Consider the following 11284-nt stretch of genomic DNA (forward strand, 5'->3'; position numbering starts at 1 on the left):
CTGGGTTAAATCCACCCATAAACACCCGCTTGGAATCAATGCGTCCAACGGACCTACAAGACGCGCTCATTCCAGCTACGCCAATAATATAGGAGGTGCAAACCAAGCCAAGGAATAACAGACTTGGTCTTGCAGGGATCAGAACAAGGGAATGCTTAGGTATCAGGCCAAGAGAGCACAGGGCCAAAACCAGGGACAAAGGAAGAAAGCTAGGGCGAACGCTGTCAACAACTTAGTTCCTACACAAGGTAATGGCCGCAATCTCCGTTGCTTCCATAGCAATGAGACTGGACACTTCAAAAGGCAGTGTCCCCAGCAAGCTTAGCAGAGGACAACATCAAGGGCCATTCCAAGGAGCTGCCCATGGCCAAGGAGCCACCGTGAGGGCCAGAGGGAGAACCTCTAGTGTTGCCAACAAGGAGCTGGGTGATGAAGAAGATCCATCCATGGAAGTTGACATTGAGAGGGCAACGGTTCATGCCGCTCTTCACAAGAAATGCCCAAATCGCCAATTCTCAGTGATTCAAATTCCATCGGATTATCAACGTAAAAGCTTCAAAACCTTGATTGATTGTGGCAGTACACATTCCTTAATTTCACCAGTCTGTGCAAAAAGATTAGAAATAGCCACAAAATATGCACCTACCTTACTTGTGGAATTAGCAATGGTCATGAGGTCTCTTGTACCAAGCAAACTGCTAAGGTAAAATTCCTACTGGGTGGAGAATCCGACTTCGGTCAGATTCAGGGTAATGAACCTAGGTGTCCATGAATGTTTACTCGAAATGGATTGGCTGATACCCAATGATGCCCACATTCACTGCGGAAAGGGTCAAGTCTCCTTTCAAAATTCTGAAGGGGAACTAGTCACAACTCAAGGAGAGGCTGGTAAGCCAAAAATTCAGCTGGCAAAAGCAACACGGATAATAAAAGGAGTTAGGAAGGGCCTACCTGTCTATATGATTAAACTAAATAATATAGATCAGAATCAGGAATCTACAGAAGAACCTTCATGGTTAAAGGAATACACAGACGTATTTCTTGAAGAGCTGACTGAACTTCCTCCTCAAAGGAAAGTCGATCACGAAATCAAGTTGGCACCAAGAGCTGCACCAGTCGCAAAGAGACCATATAGGATGTCCATCCTAGAAGCAATTGAACTGAAGGAGAAACTCATGCAACTGTTAGACCAAGACTACATCCATCCTAGCAGTTCGCCATGGGGAGCTCCAGTGTTGTTCTAGAAGAAGAAAGATGGAACGCTTTGGCTATGCATTGACTACAGAGGGTTGAATCAATCGACCATTAAAAACAAATACCCCATTCCAAGAATAGATGAACTTCTTGACCGTCTTTAAGGTGCAAAGATATTCTCTAAGATAGATCTCAGATCTGGATATTATAAGATAAGGATCAAGGAAGAAGATATCCCAAAGACGGCGCTCAGTACAAGGTATGGACACTTTGAATTCCTGGTTATGTCATTCGGGCTAACAAATGCTCCTGCTACCTTTAACAGGTTAATGCAGGATATCTTTAGTACCTATCTTGATGACTTCGTACTCATCTTCTTTGACGATACCCTAGTTTACTCTAAGCAAGAAAAATATCATGAACCCAGCTTTGCATCGTCCTCAAAACAATGAGAGCACACAAGCTTTATGCCAAGAAGAAGAAGTGTGCATTTTTCAAGCAACAGATTGAATATTTGGGATTCATTGTGGAAGGAATTTCAGTGGATCCCAGCCAAGGTCAGAGACATTCTGGAGTGACCAACACCAACTTCTGTCAAAGAAATACGTAGTTTTCTTGGATTGATAGGATGGTGTAGGGTCTTTATCAAAAACTATGCTTTGATTGCAACACCCCTGAGTTGATCTACTAAAGAAGCAAGTATCAATTGTATGGTCACCTGCTGTGCTGAACAGTCTAGCTTTAACAAACTAAAGCAAAGCTTCGTATCAGCACCCATCCTGAAACTTCCTGATCTTAGTAAGGAGTTTGAAGTGATAAATGATGCTAGCACACTTTCGTTAGGATGTGTCCTCTTACAAGAAGGTCACCCCGTAGCATACTCTTCAAGGAAACTGAAGAGCCATGAAAGAAACTATGCTACCCACGATCTAGTGGAGCTGTTGGCTGTCATCCATGCTCTCGAACTTTGGAGACACTACTTGCTGGGTAAAAAATTCACCTTAGTGATAGACCACAAGAGTCTTAAATTAATTTTCACCCAGAATGAGCTCAATATGAGGCAACGTCGATGGATTGAAGTACTAGAAGAATATGACTTTGAAATCAAATACCGGTCTGGAAAGGAGAATGTAGTTACTGATGCACTGAGCCACAAGGCATTTCAGAATTCTCTGATTTTGCAAGATCCATCAACAGCAAGATCTCTAGCCACAAATGTATCCATGCCAAACAACCCAATTCTTGAGCTAGCTAGAGAGGAGGCATGTCATGACCAAACCTATCAGAAATTGCTAAGGGAGATCCCCATCAAAGATCAAGACCCAAAGCTACAAACAAAGTATCAAGAATCCTCTATCAATAGTGGACTTGTCCACTATAGGACAAGATTATGTATCTTGGAAAGCCAGCCACTCAAGCAGAAGATACTTTGGGAAGCCCATGACTCCCCTTTCTCAGGACATCCTAGCTATGCCAAGACCCTTAATGTAGTCAGGAAGAGCTATTATTGGGATAGGCTCAAAGGTGACATTCTCAAATATGTCACGGAATGTTTATCTTGTCAACGCATTAAGGCCGAACATGTCAAAATGCCAGGGAAATTGCAACCACTTGGCATTCCCCAAATGAAATGGGAATTCATTAGTATGGACTTTGTTGTTGGCCTACCCCAAGTTCAAGGAGGATACAACTCCATTATGGTCATGGTAGATATACTCACCAAGGTTGCACATCTTATCCCTGTTAAGACAAACTATAAAGCCTCAGACATTGCAAGGTTATTCATTAAGGAAATATTCAAACTGCATGGGTTACCCAGAAGAATCATTAGTGATCGTGACTCTCTCTTCACCTCACACTTCTGGAGGGCTATCTTCGAGGCCATTGGGACTCAACTTTGTTTCAGCATAACGTGTCCACCTGTTCTCTTCAGGACACGTCTTAGCAATCCATCAGAAAGGAGATCTAGAAAGCTCCGCTCGGCACTCCCATGGAATGTTACGGGGTTTGCGATCCAAGGCTTTCCGCGTCTACCACGTAGCGGAAGTATTCTGGCCGTTCCCACTTAGGACCAACCTGAATCATGGTTTTCCCTAATGCTCATTTCCTAAATGGCAACTAGCGTCGAACCCCAAGCGAACTCCTTTACGTAGAAAAGCTAGGGCCGAAGTGGATTCACGCTGCACTTGGTTCAAGGAGAATGGGAAACGAGAGGGATGTAAGGCTCGACCTCTCTGCCATAAGGCATAGTCCCAATCCGTTCCTCTAAAACAGCGTAAACTGGGATTATTATTACTTAGACTCTAGGTCAGCGCCCTTGTTGTTCGTATCCTTTGAAACGATCTTCTTGTTGTCCATCATGATTGAGAAAAGTTCCCAGCCAACCGGGACCACCCATTCGTAGGAAGGACCCATGTCCACATCCACCGCACTTTCCTCAGGTTGTTTTAGTTATCTAATTACCTACCACATTTAGTCGGACATGCATCAATCAGCTTCCTTAATTAGCCCATTAGGCACCGGTTCCTTCACATAATCATAGCACTTGACATAGAAAAGCAATGTCAAAACAAGTTCCTTTTCAATAGCTTATCATATTTATCTTTGGAATACATTTATAAAGTCTAGCCCGTAGGCTTATCCATAATCCGCCCGAAGGCTATCCAGTGTTGAGTGTGAAATATGTTGGTTTTTGGGCTGATTTTTTGTTGTTTTTTATGATAAATGGTTGTTTATTTTGAAGTGTTTGGAAAGGTTTGGATAAGTTTGAAGGGTTTTTTATGGTTTTTGATGAGGATGTTTGGTTCTTTAAAGTCTGATTTTCTTCTATTTTGTTTCTGTTTTGGTAGTAGAGATGGTTGAATGAATGTTTTGAGAGATGATTGAAGTTGTGTGAAGAGGTTTATGAAAGATTGAATTGGTTTTGTTTTGGTTTTTATGATTTTTATAGGTTCCGTTGATCTTCTGTGAAGTTCTATAAGCTTATGTAGCTCTGTTGTTCTGTACTTCTGTTGCTCTGTGGTTCTATTCTGTTGTTTCTGTTGAGTGTTATGATGGATGTGTGGATATTTTGGGAAGTGTTTTTGTCTTAGGAAAGGATGAATGGAAGCTCTATCCAAGCTAATTGAAGTGAAGAAGTAACTGCTGAAGATTCACAGAAGGTTATAGAAGATAGTGATAGAAGATAGGATCTCACAGGACACTATGAAGTCTCTGGTGCCCCTTCATACCACACATACCTTTTGGAAGGTGTATTCACGACCAAGAGAGGAGTATTATGTGTGATTATTGATTATTGTAGTGAGGATATTATGTACATTTGAGAGAGTATCATTGAGAGAGAGAAAAGTGAGAGATTGTCAATTTTATGCATGAAAACAATGTAACCGTACATGTGAGAGAAGAGAGAAGGACTATGAAGAAAATAAAGAAGAATACTATGTGATGTATTTCCAAGCAAAAGTGGTGTCTTTCTTTGGTGCTTTATTGTTCTTTTGATGGAGATTATGAAGATTATGAAGAATATGGTTGATTTTATTAAATCCGTGGGAGATCTACATGATGTTGCATGAAGATTTGTTGTGCCTGGTGTTCTTTTCTTCATTGTGATCATATAAAACCTAATAATAAAAGCTTGTTGATGATGACAAGATAGATTTTCTTGTAGTAGAAACCCTATTTCCTTGGTGTCTCTCTTGGGGCTCCATGTTTTTGGTGCACAGCTGGGGAAAACTGCCATCAACAAGCACAAACAGCGGCTGAAAAGGGAAGAAGTGGCACTGTGGAAAAAGTAGTAAATCAATGGATAGTAGAGTTCCTGCCTGCTGAAGAATTGCAAGCCTTCATTGCCAAGGCAACATTCTACAAAATATTCATTCCCCAATGGAGAAAGCACAATGCCATTCTGATGAAGTCCCTCTGTGAGACGGTCTATTTTCAGTACCCTCTGAAGTTGTAGAAAGTTGCATCACAGTTGCAAAGTTCCTCCCACAAAATTGAACAGTAGAACAGAGAGAATGAGTATCAATGGAGATTCCTTTTTTAGCACCTCTACCACCCTCACTACCATGCTACAACTACTAGATTTCTCCCACATGGATGGCTGTGGAAAATGCTTTTGGTCACCTGAAGAAAGCTTGGCCGATTCTAAATGGGATCATCCCCAACCCTAACATCTACAAGGTTCCTAAACTGATTGCCATTTGTTGCATTTTGCACAATATGGCAATTGATCATGGCCTTAGCATACCAAAAGATTTAGTTGACCATGCTTTGGAAGCTTATAATAATGAGAGACATGACCTTGATGATGCTTACCAACAATCAACAAAGAGGCCATTAGCATGTACCCAGACAAGCTTCATGGCACTCACAAGTGAGAAGTACCTCACTCTCGTACTTGTTAGTGATCACTTCAAAGAGACAACCTTAAATTCAAGTTTTCTATTTTTTAATCACTCTTTTTCAATTAAGATTGCTCTTTTAAAAATTATACTCTAGAACAAGTTCTTTATTTGAGTCATATGAAACACTTTGGTTTTGTGACTATATGTTTGTTGAGAGAGACCCCCAACTATGCTACTATTTGCAAAACAAATGGATATCTAAAATTTTGTATCAATTTACTCTACTAAATGTCTTCTTTACATATGAGAACTTATGTTTTAAAATATGCATATATGCAAATAGTTTTTGTATTTTATTCCTTGTGAAATATGTATATGTCTCATTGTTAGCATGCGTTGTGTGTATATGTGCTTTAATCTATGTATCAATAATACAAACATAAATTTTTATGCACTTAATTATCTATTTGACATCCATAACATATTATAACCTTAAATTTAAATGAGCACAAAAAGTAATGCAAAAGTGAGAGTTGTATCCAAAGGTGCACTTTTCAAGATTTTGGACAATTTTTAGGCAGATCCGCAAGGTGTTTGTGAGTGAAAATGAAGATTTTACTCCAAAATGGTTCGTGTTGCAAATCCATCAAGGCATTAGACACTAAGCATTCGAAATAAAAGACACTGCAAAAGTAGCACAAGTGAGGAACACTTGGTGCTTTTGGGGTGTATGCAACATTGATACAATATGTAGTTGAAAGTCATTAAATGATATAAAAGGCTTGTTTACTACATCCACTTCTTATTTTCTCACATTAAAAATTCTTATGCGTGCTTATGAACACTATATATCGAAGCATTTTTATGAATATATTGTTGGATAGCAATTAGTTCCTAGATCAACCAAGTGGGTGATTAGTCTTGAGGGTTCAAAAGGGGTTCTAATGAGGATGACTGGAGAGTCAAGTGTTACATTTGTACTAAAAGAAGAGGATCAATGGGTCAAATCCCTAACCAATTAGATTTCTCATATCTAGAGGCTGTAGAAATCACTTGAATAGGTTCCTTTGTGGCATTTATGTGGTGTACTAGACACCTTCACTTTGGGCACTTCTGCTTAGAGTTTGGGGTACACAATCAAGAGATTGCACCACAATGCAGTGTGTCAAGGTTTAAAGGGAGAGTTCCTAGTATATTTCCAATCATTTATGGCTATAGATCCGTGGGTGTGAGGTCTATCAATGAGATTGAGTATGTGAGAGCCGCTATCCGCCCCGTTTTAGATCCCAACAAGTGGTGCATTTGCCATGAGTCCTTTACGATTTTCAAAGAGGGCCTAAAACTCAATACTTGAGAGTATGCCTCTTCACTCTGAAGTGGAGAGAAAGTTGCTTAGGCAAGAATGAGAAAGAAGACTAGAGATCTCTCATATCCAATGAGAGAAGAGCGAAGAGAGGTTAAGGAGACACGTAAAAATCTTTCACAAGTACTCCCTTGATTGCTCTAGTCCCATAGCTCTTAGAGTTAGGGGTCTTATAGCCCCTTACAATAGAAAGATCCCAATAAGTGTGATAGTGGAATCCTACCTTTGCTCCCTATTGTTGGAAGTTTTACTCCCCCCAAGAAGAACTAGTCATAGTGGTGGTTCTATCCCACCCTCTCGTGGTGCCATTGGGAGTACTCTTGTTGTCACTAGTAGGTTTCTATATCTTTTGGGATGGCAAAACCATAACCTCTACCCTTACTACCCCCTCAAGCAATTCAAATTTGAAGAGATACAATAGCTCTATATTTGCTTTAGGGTACCCATTGCCTATCTTTAGTGGGAGTCAAATGAGGATTTGGAGTTGCATATCAAAGACTTTTAGAAAATAATGTTCAACTCTTTCAAGTCTATGAAGAGGCACACCATATGATGTTCTTTAGTATGACCTTTTAAGAAAATTGTTGAGATGACAAGCTCAACACATGTGGACATGGATGATGTGGACATGGATGATGGACCGCCTGGCTAGATGGGTCCACACGTCTACACTTAGCACGTTGGTGGTCATTATGACTCTCACATGGCCACTGACTCATTACTTATTATATTTAGGTTGTTACACCTATTTACAGCTGGCATAGTTATAGCACCAATCGACTAGTGTAGTCGGTTATACATTGTTTGACTTAGTAGGCCACTTTCCTTTATGTTGTATCTTATCTATACTTTGTGTACATTGTAAAGTGTGTGGAAGAAGAAGAAGAAATCAGCAAGAAAACGTTTTGGCCTCCATCTCTCTTCTTGTCTCTTGAGTGAGCTTCTCCTTGTGCATTCTGTGTGTGTTCGGCGCATCATCTCGAGCAAGTCCCCCCACCACGTGATTCTTGACATGGTATCAGAGCCGCGCCACTGAGAGAGGCTGATTTCGAAGGCTGAAGCAAAGGAGAAGAAGCAAGGTTCGAGCAAGCAAGCCACGGGTAAGAAGCTCTCCCATCCTTCCACTCTTTCTCTTGGATAGTGCTTGTGGAGGCACTGAAAGCAGGGTAGAGAAAAAATATCAGATTGCAGTGAGATTTGGGCCCGCTTTAGAGCCGCAAGGTTGCGGACAGCAGTTTCAAGGTACGATGTGACTTCGACTGTATTGACGGAAAGTGGGTGCGCAGGTTACAGATTTCAGATCTGTAAGTTCAAAGGTGTTTACCAGTGAGTAAACACAAGGTTTATCTGCAAACAGGTTGCAGATTGCATGTATTGTTGAGCAAACAATGAAAAAGGATGTCTGGTGTATTGCTGTGCACTACAGGTCGAGGATTGAAGAAGATTTGCTTGCTGTTTGGTATTAATTTTGTGATAATGGCAGAGAACAATGGAAGCCCCATCATTGAGAAGCTCGACAAGAACAACTACACTTCATGGAAGTTCCGTGTCACGAACTTCCTTATTGGAAAAGGCCTCTATGAGTTTGTTTCAGGTGAAGAAAAGAAGCCGGAGGTGAGTGATCCTCCAACTGCAGAAGAGACAAATGCACGAAAGGAATGGAATGCAAAAGATAAGAAGGTCATGTATTAGCTGTCAGCAGTAATTGACAATAATATGCTAGGACATATTAGAAATGCAGAGAATTCATATGCAGCTTGGACCATACTTGAAAGTATGTTTTCTGTAAATACAAAGGCATGAAAGATTCAACTCAAGCAAGAGTTGAATACATTGAAGAAAGGGAAGATGTCTATCAATAAGTATGCACTGAAGATAAGAAGCATTGCAGATGCCTTCGCAGCGATTGATGCAATGCCTGATGATGATGATTTGGTGTCGTCTACCTTGGGTGGACTTAACAATGAAAAGGCTTGGAAGTCTTTTGTAACTTCCGTATATGTCAGAAAGCCATTTCCAGTTTTCGATGAGTTGGTCTCTCTTATGATCACTGAAGAGATCAACATGCAGAGGGAGACATCTGAAAGAAGTGGTGAACAGGTCCAAGATTTCTACTCCAGTTTAGGAAGGGGACGTGGCAGGTTCTCTTCAAGAGGCTGTGGTATAGGACGTGGTAGTGATAACCAGCAAAACAGATTGAATCAGCAATTTGGCGATATGCAGGTTTCAGGAGGTCGTGGTAACTTTAAAGGCAGGGGGAGCTTTAGAGGAAGAGGTGGATGGTAGAACAGAGTTTCTAACAACTCTGGTATTGTGTGTCACTACTGTGGAAAAACATATCATATTGCAGCCCAATGTTATGCTAAGAAAGATGATATTCGCAGTGGTAAGTTGCAGCAAGGAAACTATGCATCGTCTTCACGACAGAATGAAGACAAAAATGAACGTTTGTTTGTTATGCAGCATATGTTGAATGCTGTTACAGGAAAGGGAACACATGAAGATGTTTGGTATGTTGATTCAGGTGCATCCAATCATATGGTCAGCCATGCAGAATGGTTTGGAGAGATGCAGAATTTGCAAAATGCAGGTTATGTGCAGACGGGTGATGATTCATGCCATCCAATTTCACACATTGGAAAAGTTCCCTTATCCTTGCATGATGGTAAGACAAAGAGTCATTCAGATGTATTACATGTGCCATCTATTACAAAGAACTTGTTGTCAGTGGATCAGATGGTAGAGCAAGGGCTACAAGTCAGATTTAATACAAAGGGCTGCTTTATAGAAGACTTCAATGACAAGTGTAGGTTGGTAGCAAAGGGAAGTAGAGTTGGATGTATGTTTACTCTGGATGCTGGAATTCCTACTATGAATGCTGCTATGTATGCTAAAGGAAAAGGTGTTACTGCAGACATTGAAATTTGGCACAAACGCATTGGACATGCAAATGTACAAAGGCTGAAATTAATACAGTCCAAAGGGTTGGTTACAGGTTTGCCTATATTTAGAGTTGCACAATTTCATAAGGTATGCGAAGCATGTCAGTTTGGTAAGCAGGCAAGACAACCCTTTTCACATGACAGAGATGTGAGCATTAGATGATGAGCTTGGCATTCCTTCAGTGAGGACTCCAGGTGTGCAGAGAGCACGTGTTAATGCAAAGACTCCATTGAGTGATCCAGTGGTACACAGGTCTAGCAGGGTGAGATACCCTGTTAAAAGATTTGGTTTTGAAGGTTATGCAGCTCACCATTATGCTTATATGGTGAAACTAGTTGAGGATGTTGAGCCCACATGTTTTGAGGAGGCTGTTAGTCATGGATGCAGCAATGGATGAGGAGATGGCTGCATTAGAGGCCAATAAGACTTGGGATCTAGTATCATTGCCAAAGGGAAAGAAAGCTATTGGATGTAAGTGGGTTTATAAGATTAAGCACAATACAGATGGTTCTATTAGCAGGTACAAAGCTAGGCTGGTTGCAAAAGGCTATGCCCAGACATATGGCATAGATTATGATGAAACCTTCAGTCGAGTTGCTAGGATGGCAACTGTCAGATGTGTGATTGCTTTGGCAGCAGCCAAAGGTTGGAGGTTGTAGAAAATGGATGTGAAGAATGCCTTCTTGCATGGTGATTTGCAAGAAGAAGTGTATATGGATCAGCCAACAATTTATGAAGATTTAGAGCATCCCACGTATGTGTGCAGGTTGAAGAAGTCACTCTATGGGCTCAAGCAAGCACCTAGAGCATGGTCTGACAAGATCAGAGAGTATCTTGTCAATATTGGCTTCTATGTTTCTGATCCTGATCACTCACTTTATGTGAGAAAGGGAGATGCAGGTTTGGTCATCATAGTCATCTATGTGGATGACTTGATTATCACAGGTGATAGTGATAGTGGGATTGCTGAAGTCAATGATTTTTTAAAGAAGAAGTTTGAGATGAAGGATTTAGGTGAGCTAAGATACTTCCTTGGCATTGAGGTGATCAGATGTGATGATGGTATATGGCTGTCCCAAAGACAGTATGGCTTGGATATGTTGTCCAAGTATGGTATGACAGCATGCAAACCACTTTCAGTCCCGTTGGAGCAGAATGTAAAGTTGAGTGCTGATGTTGGGGATGAGATAGAAGACCCTACTATGTTCACGAGGATAGTGGGGAGTTTGATCTACATGACCATTACAAGGCCAGACTTGAGCTACATTGTTGGTCTTGTGAGTCAGTTTATGCAAGTACCTAGAAAGCCACATTTGGATGCAGTAAGACGCATATTGAGATATGTGAAGTCCATATTACATTATGGACTTTTCTATGAGGTAGGTGCAGATGTACAAGTGTTTGGATACACAGATGCAGATTGGGCTGGTAGTATGTC

The sequence above is a fragment of the Lygodium microphyllum genome, chromosome 4, assembly GCF_053477565.2.
Source record: "Lygodium microphyllum isolate KBCC chromosome 4, Lygodium_microphyllum_v1.1.10, whole genome shotgun sequence".
Classification (NCBI taxonomy): Eukaryota; Viridiplantae; Streptophyta; class Polypodiopsida; order Schizaeales; family Lygodiaceae; genus Lygodium; species Lygodium microphyllum.